We start from the raw sequence: 18,378 nt of genomic DNA on the forward strand, positions 1-18,378 counted from the left end.
CGAGTCCCGGCCGGACCTAGCCCTAAATCAAGGTTCCGAATCCTATAGACGATTTTAGTGGTGACGTCACGGAGCGATATTGGTGGTTCGATATCTCGAAAGTCGAAATGTGCCCCGACAAACAAACATAACCTCCAAAATGAACAATCGACGAAATAATGCTAAAACTAGCCTGAAACCAAACAATTAATCCATGGGACTTTAAAATTATGAAAGCTATACTCATTTACCAAAACGTTTGAGATCACAATCACAAGAATTGATTTTAAAATAAACTCGTAATATCATAGACAGCCATCGAGCGAACCCCCCCCCCCCCCCCCCCGCCTATATCCCGCAGATTCCTCCATGTTCGTTTGATGGGGCACGTTTCGACTTTCGAGGTATCGAAATTATAACGAGATGTGACGTCACACTAAATTCGTCTATTGCGGCTCCGAATCCTGTTTCGGCTTCGGGGGAGCGTGCGCGGAGGCCCGATACTGAAGTGGGACTTCTGCGACATAGGTGATGTCGCATTTCCCGCCCGGGCAGAGTTCCTTCGCCAGTTGGGCCGCGGTGACGCCACTTCTTAGAGGACTCGGTGTACGGGGTCGTGCTCGTGAAGGGGACGAGGATCTGCCCGTCTGAGGCCCGTCACTGGAATCGAATACCAAACAAATCAACCAAAAGCACACGAAATCGGTCAGTTGCCCATGCTGCCGCACAGTGGCGTGGCGTGAATTGCGATATATCGATTGTTATGCCATTTAAACCTATGAAAAAAGATCGATTATCAGGGTGTTCGCAGCGAACACCTTAGTAATCGATTCTTTACCATAGCTTCAAATGGCGAGATATCGATAATCGATTATTCACGCCACGCCATTGCTGCCGCACAGTGGATCGAGAAAATCAATGTTTCTCTCATGAGGGAACAAACGTTTTCGAAATATTCGAAATGTTCGCGGTCAAAATTTGAGATAACATTACTTCCCAAATAGCATTTTTTAACGAAAGAATCGCGATATCTCGAAATCGCAATTTTTCAGCGATGAAATCGCTGGATCATCAACATTTGAGCGATTATCCTCGATCTTGTCGCAAGTTTATCTCTATAAAAACGCGTTTGATGTAATTGATTGCACCTCACTTTGTTACGCTTTTTCGTTCGATATCGTTGCGATAAATCGCCGTCGATAAAATCGCCATTAAATTGCAAATTCGTGCTATGAAATCGCAATTTTGTATGCGATAATATAGCAACAAATCAACGTCGATAAAATCGCAATACATTTCCCGATTAAATCGCAAATGGAGAATTTACATGCAAATTTTTATTGCCTCATCTGAAAGTGCTCAAAGAGCTGATTTCACAGTATTTTTTATAATTTTTTATTGATATGGGAAATAATATAAAAATAAATTTAAAAGTGAGAAAATGCTCCGCCTAGTGACGTCATCGGGCGGCATTTCCCATTTAAACACATGTACTATATCAGATTAGATCATTTTGTCATATCCTCTCCAATAATTGTACAATTCGTGAACCAAGAGTATCCTTGTGTTTAGTTCCCTCACAATCAGTGGTTTCCACTTAAACACGAAATTCATCAAATTTCAGGCACCTGCAAATTCTCTATTATCGCAATCACTGCTATTAGAGATTTTGTTGCTATCATTCCCCTCCTAATCTCTGCAGCAAATAGTTTGCGGGATTGAGATTTTAAACTTTAAAAATCAAAAGCAGGAAAATTGCCAAGGTACGTAATGTTAAAATAGTTTTGATCAAGCCCAAGATAGTTTTACCTCTAAACACTGGAAATGGTGTGTAGAGGAAACCATTAGTGCTTTCAAGACGAGTGCTCGGCACTGGGTGAGTGAGCGTGACCTCTCATTTAAAGCGCAAAAAAGCGCAAATTCTAAAAGCGCAAAGTACACTTATGACGTTGCTAAGTGTTTTCGTTTTACGCACTAAATAATTTTTTCTGCAGTGTGATTTTTCCGTCTCTCAAATTTCACACTTCTTTTTTGAAACATTCCAAAACGCGAGCAAGGAAAAATACGAACTACGTTGTGGACCGCAGTTCGTACGTATGTCACGGGGTGTTGCCAATTCTCTGAAAAATCTGCAGGTTAGTGATTGAAATTCGTTGACCTCTTTATCAAATAATGTTCACGGACTGCGGTCCTCCTTTTGTGTAGTATAACAGTGGCGAGGCGTGAATAATCGATTATCGATATTTCCCCATTTGAGCTATGGTAAAGAATCAATTATTAGGGTGTTCGCTGCGAACACCCTAAAAATCGATCGCCTTTTCCATAAGTTTAAATGGTAGATCAATCGATATATCGCAAAGCACGCCACTGAATATTAATCGTCCATCAAAATGGCTCCGTAGACTGTCGAGACAATTGGAGAAGTCGGACAAATTCATGGACGTTTTCAAAGCTGATATCTTTGAAAATATGAAACGAAGAATGTTTGAAGTGGTTCTCTCAGGTTTTTTGTAAATTTTTTCTTTCAGAAACACCCCTTGAAATTGAAATTGTGACGGAGTAAACCTTTTGTGTGGAGTGTCACAATTTCAATTGCATGGGGTGCCTCTGAAAGTGAATTACACGAAAAACCTATTGGATTCAATTTTAAACTCCTCTGTTCCATATTTTCGAAGATTTAAGCTTTGAGAACGGCCAAATTTTATCAGAATTCTCCCATTGTCTCACTCCACTGTGCGCTGGCCAGGTTGGAGGCAGGGTAGAGGTCAACATCACTCTATAAAGGAATAATTGGATTACATTTTGCAAAAAGGAACCAGAAGCAATGCAATGTTGGTAAAATTGTACAACTTCATCCATTGCAATATAACTATTGAAATCCTGAAAAAAGATTAAACTTACACGATAATTTTTGTCCTAAATTTGCAGTTTTTAGCTATTAAAATAGAAACTGTTTGCAGATCATCGGGTTTTTTTTTTCCAAGACGAAAGAAGTTGCACAATCTTAGCAACATTGCAATGCTCCTGGTTCCTTTTTGCAAAATGCAATCCAATGGACCACTAGACAAGGTACGAATTTCATCATTCTGCTACATGTTTCGTAACTAAAATTTCACGTAGAACACGATGCGCACATAGAAAATTACCGAAATTAACTCCTTACGAAGATATTTGATGATTCTTGATGCCTGAATTCAAACCAGTCGCTCATGAAAACTCAATGCTCTACGTGATTCACATCGCGCGCTAAACGTTATCATGATAGTCTCTGCGATGTAAAAATCTGGCAACCTCAGTCTTGACGCTTTGGCTCAGCTGTAGCAAATTGCTTATAGTTTGAACAACACATGGTGGAAAATGAACATTGCTCGATTGAGAAGCTTGCTGAAACCGTTGTAGTGCGCGATTTGACTCACGTAGAGCTTTGAGTTTCTTGTGAGCGGGCAGTTCGAATTCCTTGTAGCCAATGTGAAATAAAAACGTTAATATCTCTGTTAGGAGTTGGTTTCAGTAATTCCCGTTGTGTGAATCGTGTTCTACGTGAAATTCTGATTAAGAAACATGTATCAGATTGCTTAAATTCGTACCTTGTCTAGTGGTCCATTGTTATGTAAGATTCTTACCCTTGTTGGGTCGTCGCTGGCTCCTGTCGTGCGGTTTGTTGCCCTTTTGGCATGGGTACTGATAAATCCGCCATGAATCTCTGCATAGCCTCCGCAGTTCCTGCCAGATGGTCTCCTCTAGTATATTTGCTATAATCCTCTGTCTTCGATTTTCTGCCAAAGGATCTTGGTCTTGTCGCACTTCTCCATTTTGACGGGGACTTCGGCTTTTCGCGCTGAGGTGATTGTCTCCTCTCGGGAGACTCTGGTCTAGGCTTTCGTGGGGATGACGTCATTTTCTCCGGAGACTTCGACCGCCCGCGCTGGGGTGACTCTCCTCTCTTTGGAGACACTGGCCGATCATGCGGGAGAGGCTCTTCCTGCGCTGGAGACTTCTCGTCAGATGGCTGTTCTCTCAGTGGTGTTCTGTAGTATAGCTCAGGGAATTTTCGCGCCGGTGAGTCCATAGCAGAAACGTCCTGCCGCTGCGGTGTCCGTGGAAACCTTGGTGGCGAAGGTGGAGGCTCATCGACGGTGAAGTGTCCTTCATCATAAGAGTCAGCATCTCCCCAGTCAGTGTCTAAAGAATCAGCTGGATTTGCACTGAAAAAAAATTCTCGGCGTTTTTACCAATGTCCGTTGGCACCTTTACCATCTCACTTTTTTTTACCAATTATTGGTAATTTTACCAAGACAGACTGGTAAGCTTACCTAAAAACCGGTATTTTTACTGTTTTTTCACGCAAGAATACCACTTTTATTGGTAATCAATTCCCGGTAACTTTGCCATTTTATCTCGGTAATTCTACCACAGTTGATAAAAAATATGGCGTTTTTACCAAGGTCCAGTAAAATTACCGACATTTCTCGGTAAAATTACCAATTCCATAAATGGTAATTTTACCAAGAAACAATTGGGATCCAATAGCACCCTGAATTCTCGGTAATTTTACCCTTTTCTTAGTAAATACACCGAGATTTTTTTTTTCAGTGTGTACCTTCCCGTGGTCCCTCCCTAATAGTACACCGAAAATAAGTTGTTTTAAAAACGTCGTATTTTATTATACAGGGTGTCCGAGGATTAAGTACGAATATTGAAGAGTCGATTCTTTGGGTCATAAAAAGACGTTTTTGATGGTATAACTTGTTTTCCGAAAACTCTTTCCCTGGGAACCACGCCCCCGTGCCCCCAAAGTTGGAGGAAAAAAATCGTCTCTCTAACACTGCGACAATGTTCGTCAACCAATATTAATGAAAATTGGTAAATGGGGGTATTTTTTTAGCTTTTTCTCATTTTCGACCTTCAAAAAAGGGAAAACGCGTTTTTAGAGGGGTATCGAACATTAAAGTGGCCACAATTAATGTTTCCGACGACAAAAATTTGTTTTAGACGGCACCACTAGATGCAGCGTTGAAAAATATTGAGAAACGGTGTCTTGCGTTTTTTCACTATGACTCATCATTTTTAAGATAATAGGAACTGAATAGAGCGAGTTTGGGCGCAAAGAGGGGGGAGGTGTGGTCCCCAGGGAAAGCGTCTTTGGAAAAAAAAGTTATACCACAAAAACGTCTTTTTTTGACCCAAAGAATCGACTCCTTTAATATTCGTACTTAGCCCTGGAACACCCTGTATATGAATTTTATTTAAGAAACAAATTTCTAAAATATTGTTAAAATATCGGCGGTAAAACTCCCAAATCACGTACCTCTGAGGTGTTTCAGATTCTCCTCTCCCATTTTTTTTTAAAGAAGGACAAATCATTACTATTCTGCACTGCTAAGGAAGAACGCCGTATGAACATTCGAGTGTTGCCAAATTTTCTGTGATACAATTTTTATTTTCGAGGAAAATTATGAATATTTTTCCTTGAAATTTTCAGACAGTTTAGATCAAATTACAAACAAAATTATTTGAGAAATTGGCCGAAAAATATTTAAATATTTTCCTGAAAATTAGTGATTTGCCATGGGAAATTTGGCAACGCCTGAAAGCTCATACGGCGTTTTACCTGAGCACGGCAGTATTCCTTGAAATTTTTAAAATATTATAGGGTTTTTAGGATTTACTCTACGACTTACTTAGCAGGAGAGCTAAATGGACCGCAAGCCGTGCAGAAAAGCCCGATCGAGTTTTTTCGTGTATAACTAGTTCTAGGCAGCAGCCACCCGTCTTTTTTTTTTTTTTTTTTTTTTTTTTGCCTTGGTCGTCAACTTTTAGGGGGAGTTTTTAGGATTGGGCCGGGGTGGCTACCGCCACCTAGAATAGGTCCGAAAATTCGGACGGCGAAAAAAATCACGGAAATTTTTAAGCATCAACTTTGAGTAGTTTTCTTCTTAACAAATCAAGTATGTCAGGAAGTCTACTACGTCGCAAACCAAGATGGGTGGTTTGAGAGTCTCACCGACGATATTTTTTTAGCTTTTTTCTCTAAAAAAAAAAAAACAAAAAAAACTATGAGAACCAACCCGATTGTGCCGCTTCCACGGTCCTTGCGCCGAACTCTCTTTTTGATCGCCTCAGGAAAGTACTTGGCATTTCCAGCCGTAGAAGCGAGCCTTTTAATGAAACTGGGAATCTTGCTAAGCTGGGTGTCCTTCAATTCTATGTTTCTTGCTGGACTTGTCTCTGAATCGCTGCTCTTCGATTTTTTGTTTTTAGTTGGACTTGCCTCTGAAACGGTATCCTTCGATTTTTTGTTTCTTCTTGGACTTGCCTCTGAATCGCTGTCGCTGCCAAAACCTTCGCCAAACTTCGCCATCGATAAGTTGCGGAAGATCCTCGCGCTGAAAGAACGGACTAAGAAAATCAAATCGAGGTGCTCCAACTAGTGTGCCTATACAGCGAGAGTGCGGACAGGTCGAAATATAGAGCTCTTGGGGCCCGAAAGGGTAGCCAACCTTCAAACACAAAAAATGTTAAGGCCAGTCCTCCGAGTTCAATCTCATATCATGATGGTCAAGAATGCACATAAATGAGCGTCCTTTCGCACAAATCTCAAAATTGCCGACATGTCCGTACACCCTCCACGTAGGTCCTCTAGTTCTAGCAATGAAGCTTGACTGCCGTGTCAAAACAGTCTCATAAAGTTAGTTGGGCAGTTTTTTACGAAAGTCAGAGATGAGCGGAAAGTCAACTGTAAGCTGAACTTTGTGGCAGGTTGCACCAGCACGTAAGCGGTTTTAAACATAAGGGAAATTTGAGGATTTTGCTGGAGTGTGGCGCCACACTCTGTGGCGCTGGGCCCGGATTTTAACCGAGATCGGAGCGTGGTGCCAAGATCCGTGGCTCATTGCACCGCAGCCGTGAGTGAAGAGACAAAGCGGAACCCATGGGTGCAGCCAGAGTGACCTAAAGGAACCTTCGTGGTTCCTAGATGGTTCTTCCAAGCCTCCTCAAGATTCTCACGGGAGCCTGAGCTTACACCCAATTGAAATCCGTGCAATTTTCCCATGGGACCGTTTTGACACGGAATTATGTCGTGATTCTTGCAATACAAGTGTTGCAGTTTTAAAAACATAACAAGATTTGTTTCAACGAAAAGTCTTCGCGCCTTACCTTACCAGTGACGACTCGCGCCATTTGAATGACGTTATTTACTTCGTAAGTGAAACCCCTAATTATCTCCTCCATACTTTCAGGAAATACATGGTGATCCAGGGTTAAACGGCCGTACTGCAGGAGCGTGTTTTATGGGTCAAAATAAGACTTTTTCGTCGTATATAGTTTTATCCAAAAGTCCCCCCAATCGGAGCTACGCTCCCCAAAAAAATGTCAGGAAGTAAATCGTTTTCCCTGAATTTTGGCAACGATCGCGAACCAAATCTCATGAAAACTTGCGCTCCATTGTACTTTTATGCCCTGAATTCATATATGATCCAAAAAAAAAATCGGAATCTCAGTTTAAAGACAAAATATCGACAGTATATCGCAATATTTTCGAAATAATAATCGCGATAAATGGCGATTTAATCTCGATTTTATTGACGAAAGTTGATCACGATTTTATCAAACCGAAAATTGCGATGTGTAGCGATTAAATCGCCATATACCGCAATTTTAAATGCGATAATATCTCGATATATTGCCACCGATATAATCGCGATGACCAACCGATAAAATCGCTATTTATACAGATCACTGCCATTTGGGCAATCGTAGATTAACAATTCTCGCAAGAAAAATACAACACAAATCACGAATACAAATCACTGGAAGTGAGTTTACCCTGTTTGGGTGACTGATGACGCTGTTCGTCTGAAGCTGCTTCTGAAGTTGTCGGTCCAACTTGTTGATCGATCCATCCGTGGGTGTAGAGTAATCGATTCAATGCCCCCATCTGTAAGCAGGGGTGAAGCCTCATTCTCAGAAGCCTTGGGCTTGTGGGTGTCTGCATTCGTGCCTCTTTCCTGAATTGAAAGGGGTACGCTCAGTTGCAGGAAAAAGTGAAACGTTTATAGATGGCAGAAGATATACCGAGAGGTATCGGGAACAAAGAAAAAACAAGAGTAGCAATTTGAATTTCTGGCCGATCGGCACCCCCTACTTTCACGAGTCGCCTCTGATTGGCTGATCTACCTGGTGGCCACTGTCTAGAGCCCTTGTGGAAAATAACATAGGGTTCATTTTTCATCGGAAATATATCGAAAACAAGGATAAGTTTACCCGTCGAAGATTTCAAAAATCAACGCTCCAATTTTTTTAAAGAGAATGATTGGTAATACATGGCAATGGAGATGTTGCTTGTGTGAGGAAATACAACAAATACAGGCGTCGAAATACAACATAGGCCTCTTAAGCTCTATAATCCGATGCCGCGATTATTCTAACGCGAGTTCAAATTATCCCGCCAAAAACAGCGCGGCCGCCGTTAAACGTATATTAGCGCCTGCTAGACTTAAGGAATACTTCACGCATTGCGCTAAACAGCGCGGTTGGCCCGAAGCCCATATTAGCGCCTACAAGACTGCATGAATACTTCTCGCATTGCGCCAAACTAGTCGGTCGGTCAGTTAGCGTGAAACCCAAACCCAAACCCAAACCCCCGTTAACCTCCCTCCTCACTCTATAACACACACTGGAGATCCAGTGATCGACTTTCCCCCACTATTAAGTATTCTGTAACTATTCCCTTTTATCCTATTTTTCTTCCAGTCTGCTAAATTTTACGTTCTTGTTTTTTAACCACTACCTCATTTTTTTTTATATTATTTTTTTTATTTTATTTTTTTTTTTTGTAAAAAAAAACCCTGTAATCTAACTACAGGAGTGTTAACGGCTATAATTGCTGAGTCACTTCCCAAAAAACAACGAATATTACTCCTACACATAAGAAAAAATGGAAAACACTCGAACGAAGTTCATTAAGCCCTCTCAGATGCAGCAATGACATTTTTTCGTGCGAATTCCATTTTTCCATTTTTTCGCGAATGTTGCCGAGGCACAGTGGATCGAGTCAATTCGAGAGGTTGGACATAACTTTTTTTGATAAACCTGCAAATTTCAATGCTTATTTCGTCACATTTTAAACTTTAAGGGGTGACTCTGGAGGAAAATTTCACGAGAAAATCAATGGAACCACTTTTAGAACTTCAAACTTTAGTATAAACGGAGTTAGAAGCGTTTAAAGTTTCCAAATTTTGTCCGACTTCTCCTATCGACTCGATTCATTGTACGAGGGTTCACTGTGATTTCAACCTTTTTCTCTCTGTTTCAAGATGTGATCATACCCTCTTTCGTCCATTTTAACGGTGTTCATTCTAATTAAGGTGATTTGATGGACGCCATATTTTGTGTCAGAACGGCATGCGATATTATCGCATCAATTGGCTCCATTTTTTCAGCTACTCATCATTTTTCTCGAATTTTGAGATCGCAATTCTGTTGTCAGGTGACTAAAGCACTCACTTACCCATTTTAACAAAGAAATTCAACGTAATAAAGGCGTAGTTATTTCAGAGAGAAAACATCGCATTCGATACTGATATCGAAACTGCACTCGAATGCGATATTTCCTCTCTAAAAAAAACCACGCCTTCATTCCGTTGAATTTCTTTGTTAAAATTGGTAAGTGAGTGCTTTAGTCACCTGACAACAGAATTGCGATCTCAAAATTCGAGAAAATGACGAATAGCTGAAAAAATGGAACCAATTGATGCGGTATATCGCATGCCGTTCTGACACAAAATATGGCGTCCATCAAATCACCTTAAGGTGAGTTCAAAGGTCTTACCTGTGCGGAAAAGGGAAGAGGACCTCCTGTTTCTGCGTCTACTGAGAATTTCGGTTGGACTGAGAGTTGGAATATCTCTACTGGTTGCTCTGTAGCTCCGACAATACAAGCAACCATGCACTGAACACAGAAAAACATACGATCATACATTATTGTTTTTCGGTTCCCCGATGTTTAGCCTATTCAATGAACTGATTTTGAAATTTCGTCGTTTTCTTCACGATAGAATGTAAATCCATTTCAATGTCGGCTTATATCCCTTCGCAAGTTGCAGTTTAACCAGGAAAACCTCCACATTTTTAACTAAAAATTTCACTCATTTTCCTCAGATCTCATGCAAAAATCAAAAAAATTTAAATGAAAATTGCACGGGTACGTTCTTTTTGTTTTAAAAAAAATGTTTTTTTGTGTCAGTTTTGCAACTTTAGAATAGAGTAACGTTCCTTCGTCTAAAGTATCACGAAAGGAACTATATCCGACTCATTTAGAAGCAAGACAGTTCTCTTCTGCAGATACGTTCTTTTATGGATGAGTTTAAAAGGAGGCCGTTGTGGAAAGATGCAGTCCATATCGACGGTGAAAGTCGGCAATCACATAACTCGGTTTGCGACGTCGCAGACTTCCTGTCATACTTTATTTTTTAAATGGAAAACTACTCAACGGCAATTCTTTAAAACTGTCATGATTTTTCTTCTCAATGCGAAGAAAATTCTGCAAAAACTTCAAGAAATAATATCAATTTGTTCTCCTTTAAAAAAATGACGTAGAGGCGGAGATTTTCAGACACCGCAAACGAGTTATGTGATTGCCGACTTTCACCGTCGATATGCAACGCTTAACAGGGCTACTAATATCTTTCAAAGTTTGGCCTTCATAAATTCTACCGAAAATTTCTGCTCGTACCGAAAGTACACCGAAAAAAGTTCGATTATTACAGCCGAACATTCGGTTTTCCATATAGATCAATCTACTCGGTTTGTCAAACTGCGCTTTCTATCTGTGAAATTGAACTATCGCCTCACGTGATCAAACTCTTTGATTGAACCGAACTGAACGAAAAGAGTTGATCACGATAGTGAGGCATTTGGTCATATGGCATTCAATTTCGAGTTCGATTTGACATTCGGTTATAGCACTACATTTCAGGTTCGGTTTGACAAAGCGAATAATTCGATTATTGTGGAGCACGGATAGAACTTCAGTCCATCAAATCGAAATCTTTTTTGGTAGTAACAAAGGAACTTTTACTGTCTGAATTGAAATTTTTTCCAGCACACCAAGTCATATTGCCTTATGAGTACATCGTGGTAAAATATCTTTGTACTTTACAAGTATTTAGGCCGGAATTTTAAGACGTTTAGAGTTAGACTCTAAATTTTCAAGAGTTTGACAAAATCCACATCTAATGACGGACTGAGAACAAGTTGAGACAGAGCAACGAAGGAAAGTTTTCCCTTAAAATCTTCTTCATTACGCTGATGGAAAAACTCCATTCTCCATGCAAACTCAAATTTGCAATGATGAGTGATTTCAATCATAAAAGAAGGAAACTTGCGTCTTAACTACAATCGATCAGTATATTTTCAATTAATAGACCAAACTCCTATCACCCACAATATTTTTTGGAGGGGTAGTGGAAAGGATTTAAGAGTGCCTTTGCTTTTTTAGCTTTAGTCTTAGATAACTCAAATTTAAGTATTACAGTAACTGAAAGTTATGTCTTGGAAAATTTAATTCTAACCTGGAATTTTCCCAATTTTTTTTTGGAATTATCGCTTTAGCAAGTGTTAACACATTTTTCAAGTCGTTCTTATGACGTTACTTTAGGGGTCCCCATAAACTGTCAGTCTCGTTAACAATGATGCATTGTCCCCAAGATCAGAATAGTTGATACAACAAATGTAAAAATTATAACAAATATACAAATAATACAATATATCGACGGTGAAACTACCAGACCACTTATCTCGGTTTGCGACGTTGTAAACTTCCTGTCATGCTTTATTTTTTAAATGGAAATCTACCCAGCGTCAATTATGGAAAATTCCCGTGTTTTTTCCTCTTTGTGCGAGGAAAACTCTGTGAAAATTGCAAAAAATTATCTTGATTTGGTCTCCTTCAAAAAAATAAAACGAAAGCGGAGATATTTAACACCGCAAACGAGATACGTGGTTTGGCAGTTTCACCGCCGATATGTAACATTTTACGTTGTAAACAACGACGAGAAATGTAGGCTGGACCTGAACCTTGACTTTTCCATGAGCAGTGGAGGCGGAAAGATTCTTTTTATCTAGGGAAGGGAAAATTTAATGTTATCCTGAGATTACAATTTTTTCTGAATCTAAAAAATTATTCTAAGCGTTATGCAAAACAGCTAAGTGCGATTCTGAAATTGTTAATTCCAAGCCAGCGAAAATGTAAGAGGAATATGTTACCAGCAAAAGACCGTGCGCACGTATTAACACCATTGTTTTGCGTCCAACTAATGATAATGGGATCGAGGACCAGCATTTATATAACTTTGCAAAAACCTTTTAGTCCTGAGGTATTTTTGGAACTTTAAAAAGTGTCAGAGCATCCTTTTAGTGCCTCGTTATAGTGTGCGCCAGAAGTTCCCACCCATCAGAAGATTTCAGATGATTAATGATGGGATTTTTTGCCGAATTTTTCTAAATGTGAACAACCTCGTGCCTCCGTTGACAACTCACGAAGTAGTTCCTTCATAAAAGGGAATTATTAGTTAATGGAGATGTTGCATGTGTGAGGAATTTGCGATTTGACTGTTGATTCTAACGTAAAAAATCGCGAGATACACGATGGTGCCACTGGTTTTCTCTGAAATCAAATCCCAAGCTCAAAAAAGCTCTCAAGTTGAGGCCAAAATGGAGGGGGTATCCCTCGCTATCCTGAGAGTCCACCTCTACATCAAGACAAAATCTCCTTGCAAAGATAGGGAGCAAATACATTGACAGGGCTCCAACTTTATTTAGGGACTCTAAAATTGAAAACACGGCAATACTGCTAATGTATTTGCTCCCTATCTTTGCATGGAAAGTTTGTCTTGATGTAGAGGTGAACTCTCAGGATAGCGTGGGATATTCCCTCCATTTTGGCCTCAACATGAGAGCTTTTTTTGAGCTTGGAAGTTGATTTCAGAGAAAATCAGTGGCACCATCGTATTTCTCGCGAACTTCTACATAAGAATCAGTGGTCAAATCGCAGATTCCTCACACATGCAACATCTCCATTCTACAAAAAAGAGCGAAAAAATGAAAAATGCCTGCCTACCTGCTTGCTCGAATGTAATGTAAGTACCTGCGTGAACCTATCATCTATATGCATAGAGACACTAATGACGCTTACGTTGTTTCTAAAACGCGCTGACAAAAGCGCAGGTCCTTATTGCAAAACCCTGGTAAAAATGGCAAGTGTTAGGTCAGTGAATTTTCCACTGAGGTCAGTGCAATTTGCTCTGAGGTCAGTTCAGTTTTCTCTGACGTAAGTGTTAAAGCACTGACCCAAGAAGTAAGCACTGAGGTAAGAGGCACTGACGTCGGGAGGAAGACTTACCTAAGTGCAGAGATATCTTTGAGGTAAGCGGGACTGAGGTCAGGACTTGGTTCAGAGGGTAAGTCTCTGATATCAGTCTTAATCGAACCGCACTCACTCCCAAAAAGTAGAGATGGCTCCCTCTTCCCCCACCCTATTTTATTTTCGTGGGGGAATATTCCTTGGGATACGGGGACCACAAACTTTATCTTACGGAGAGGCATATTTTTTATGAGGGGGATTTTCTAAGAGGGAAGGAAAACTTGTTTAGGTAGCCACACTCTTGAAAAATTTGTTTAACCTTCTTCGTTTATGATGGCACTTAAATAATTAAAACACAAAAAAATGAGATCGGTAAAAATATTATCACCGCTATAATATGTATTTAGATGTAGTTATTTAAGCATTATTATTTTTTTAACTTAAGAGTAAAAAAAAAAAATTAAATTTGGTTTAAATTTTTTTCAGTTTTAACTCTTTTTAAAATGTTCCAGTCTTAATTTTTTTAAAATTTTCCCAATTTATTTTTAATTATTTTCCAACTTTTTTACTCCTTTAAGTACTTTCAATTTTTGTATCTGCTAATTTATATTTTTTGTATCATTTCAACTTTGATTATTTTTTTTACATCCTCAGCTATAATTTTGAATTTTAATGCATTCCATTTTTTTTTTTTTTTTTTTTTCAAAAAAAACATAACATATAAAACTTCATTTTCATGTTGATTGATTGAAAAAGAATAATAAAAAAATTAAGTATTTCAAATTCAAAGACAAAATCATCATTTGCTGTCAAAATTACTCCAATGGGGGCCCTGAAATGACATAATTACGCCCCTGGCGCTTACACGCGCAGGTAGTGTAGTGGTTCAGTCGCTAGGTCGATCACCGAAGATAAGCTACGTCGGGCGTAGTTAGTACTTAGATTGGAGACCGCATGGGAACGAGCGTTGTCCACTGAAGATTGTGATGATTACTTGTGATGGAAAACTCACAGTAGCCCTCCCTGGTCGTCAAATAGTGAATTAACGTACCTGGCGGATCGGTAATTAACTAAATTTTTGCCTCTACAGTATTTCTGGGAGTTTCCACAACGCTTACGTCGGAGACACTTAGGTCAGTGCCACTTACATCAGAGGCACTTGCCTTTGGAACAGACCTAACACTGACGTAGCAGATCAGCGCCCGGCAGCACTTACATCAGTGTTTAGGTCTGTTCCAAAGGCAAGTGCTACTGATCTGAGCACTTGCCATTTTTACCAGGGAATGTAGTCCAGTTAATCATCGATTTCATCCATTCAGTCATCATTGAAATTTTCTTTTCCATTTCGTTTCCAACGCTACCTCCTTCAGAAGCGTATTAAGTGTTTTTGTGTTTCGGAGAAGCAGGCACTGAAACTTTTCTGTTGTACTGTAGAATTTTATCGTACCGGTGAACGTTAGCAGTCTTGCATATAGAGCATATTAATGTTTTCTCCGCAAAAACATGCCTCGGTAGGTGATCCAGGGTTTAACTACCAGATGTGCAAAATACATTATGTAGAATCTCTTCACTCAAAACAGGTAACGCAATTGAATCGCCTCATGCGAAAACCTCAATTGTCCATTTTCTCTAATTTTGAGAGAGATGCAAAAAACCGTAGATGCCTTTTAAATGCGGGATTCAAAAATGTTCAGAAGTTAACTAAGGAGTGGATTGTAGAAAAGGATCCCTAATAGTTTCTAGCTCCTCTTCTGTCTGGGACGGAGTAATTAAATGGAAAGGACTCTGGACATTAGCGGTTTTCGCATGATACGTACAAATCGCCGAGTTTTGGAGCCGTTTGATATTTTTAAAATTCATTCTAAATATTTTAAAGCGATAGACAATCATTCAAGTAAAGTTAAGAAAATACAATTCTGAACAATTGCGGCACTTAAAATATCATCACGAAACTACCAGCAATAAAATGGGCATTAGCGGTTTTCGCGTGATTTGTGCGTGGACGGTTTTAAAACATCGTAAACGCATAAGTGTAAGTGTAACTCCCGGGCAAAATAAGGTTATCCGAACGTATTTTGAGGCGCTGAATCCGAATATGACCTCTGTTTTTTCCATCACCCTTCAATTTTCCGGAAAAGCCGATTTTACTCGGAAAAATCGGCATTTTTGGTGTTTTCCCGACTGTTTTCCCCTACAGAATATAGGTAAAATTTTTCTCAGCTACGAGATACAATTTTACCGATGTCTTTTTATCTGATGAGTCCGAAAATGACCTTTATTTTCTCCCGTTCACCTCTCAGTTTTCCGGAATTCCATTCTACGTGATTTGACCACTTGTATCGGCACTTTTCAATGGTGAAAAATGTAAACTTTCAACGCTGTATGCCAAAACGAGCCAAACTGACGGCGACTACGTGCCAACTAAGAGTTAAAAATACCATCCTTTTAGAGCTTTTTCAATTTTTCATTAAAGTTGGAGTTTTATCTCATTAATCTACATAGTATCATTGGAGCAAATGCGTAAAAGGATAATGTTTTAAGCGTTAACTCTCAGCCTCAACATTTTCAAGAAAAAAACTAATGACCGTGTGGCAGGTATGATTTCCTGAAGGTCGAACGTTGGAAGTTCAAAATTAAAATGAGCGCATGCCGTGTGGGTTGGAGGTTTTTACTCGTTACAAAACCGGCAAAATTTTTAAAACCATAAAAGATTAGATTCGGATCGTATTTAATAGAAGGGAACCAGCTCGATTGCAGTGTTCTCAAAATCGTGCAATGCCTCTCCGCTTTAAAAATGCTAAATACATGAGCGATGATACAATTCAAACGATCGTTTCCCTCAAAAAAATAATAATTTTTTGGTAGAAAAACAAACACTATTTATTATTCAAGGCATTTTTGTTAGATAAATGAGCATGATTTTTTCAACATTGTTATCGAGCTTGGACACCCAAGAATCACAGCACGTGTTATGTCAATTATGTCATCAAAATTTAACGTAGTATAATAAAAAAAATTCCATTTTTTTGCTCACAAGCAAGAAATTGGGACTACTGGTATCTGTAATTTCGAACTTCCGCCTGACCTAAAACCAAGGTCGGCTTAAATCAAATTAAACGTCGAGCTAATTTTACCATCCTTTACGATGAAATGCTCTTATTATATACCTAGTGCTGAATTGTTCTTTAAAAGTTGAAATACATTGTAAATAATCAAAAGAGAGCGATTTTTAATGAATTCCAGTCAATGCTTTTCGTCCAAAGACAAGTTTGACCGCGTTTAGCAGAAAGGAACTAGCCACATCACACTGAAAAAAAAAGAATCTTAAAGCCGCCAAGAAGTATTTTTTCTTAAATCAAGAATTTTGCTGCTTAATACAAACTACTTTTTTGCTTAACCGAAGCATTATTTTTCTTGTATCAAGAAAAATTCAGCTTAAATCAAGATAAAAAAAATTATTGGCGGCAAATTCAAGAATCATCAAGCTTGTGCCAAGCACCTTTTTTTCAGTGGCTATTGTAAAATTTAACCGGTCAATTTAATTTTTTTACAAGAGAACCTTCGTGCGGGTTCCTTTGGAAATTTTAAGGAATTTGCTTCGTACTATGCAGAAAAATCCCTGAAATTTGCCCACAAATCCGCACAACTGTTTTCATCTAAAAAATTAAACTGCCCCATTAAATTTTGCAACAGCTGGTGTGGCTTGATTCCTTTCCGCTCAACGCAGTCCATTTTATTCTTAATGACCGGTTTGATCTACGCTGATTGTAATTCTCACGCGTAACTGGACAATGAGCCAGTTGTGCTGGTCTCAGAATCGTGTTTTGGTGATTGATTCCTGTAGATCAGCTAAAAATAGTGAGATCCATCCAATCAGCAGCTCTTTACGTTCAATATTAACCGAGGTATCGCGCTTTGAAATATTCGGTTCATGACGTCACCCACCGCGGTAGCGACATCCTTTATTTCCTCCACCTTGCAATCATCGGAGTTTCGTGCTTAGTAACCTTGTGCAAATGTCTCACTGATTAATGAAAGCAAGGTGGAAGAAACCGAGGGTGTTACTATCCGTGATGGATGACGTCATCAGGGCCGGATTTACCTACTTGCCGCCCATGGGCCGCTTGTATTTTGCCGCCCTCTTCTCATTCGTTTTGAAACATCAATAAAAACCATCAAGTGAACGTGCCGGAGGGGGAGGGGTGCATAAGACGCGTTTACCTACTCGTGTTGGAAATATTTTTTACGGAAGCCCCGTCAAATCAACACTACTAGCAAAATTTCACGGAGCTTTGCGCGAAAGTTAAGTTCCGTAAACATATCTCTGTGTTGACAAGGTACTCCATTTATAAGAAATGAACACGGAGAAAAAAAACTCGTGCGTGGGACCCGAAGTTCAGGTCATATGGATCTCTGAGGTTTTCAGATTGAGCATCTGAACCCTTTAAGTCTAGCTGTCGAGGTTTGGATCACAAATCTGAAACTTCAGTTCTTACATCTGAAGTACTTAGGTTCTCACATCCGAAGTACTTCGGTTCTCACATCCGAAGTACTTCGGTTCTCACATCTGAAGTACTTCAGATGTAAGAACTGAAGTTTCAGATGTATGATCCGAACTTCGGCAGCCAGACCTAAAGTGTTCAGATGCTCAATCTGAAGACTTCAGAGATCCATATGACCTAAACTTCGGGTCCCACGCACGAGTTTTTTTTCTCCGTGAACCAACAAATTGAAAGAACAAACATAAATGTGGTTTAATAATTTTAACTTCCTTCGCTGCGCCGCGCCGGGCTGATAGCACTGTGTTTGGCGCAATGCGTGAAGTATTCCTGCAATCTTGTAGGCGCTATGCGTTTCATGCCGACCGCTCCTGACCGCACTGTGTTTGGCGCAATGCGTGAAGTATTCATGCAGTCTTGGAGGCGCTACGCGTTTCACGCCAACCGCTCCTGACCGCACCGGCACCGTGTTTGACGCAATGGGTGAGTTATTCATGCAGTCTTGGAGGCGCTAATATGTGTTACATGTCGACCGCC

This window comes from Bemisia tabaci, chromosome 9, assembly GCF_918797505.1.
Source record: "Bemisia tabaci chromosome 9, PGI_BMITA_v3".
Classification (NCBI taxonomy): domain Eukaryota; kingdom Metazoa; phylum Arthropoda; class Insecta; order Hemiptera; family Aleyrodidae; genus Bemisia; species Bemisia tabaci.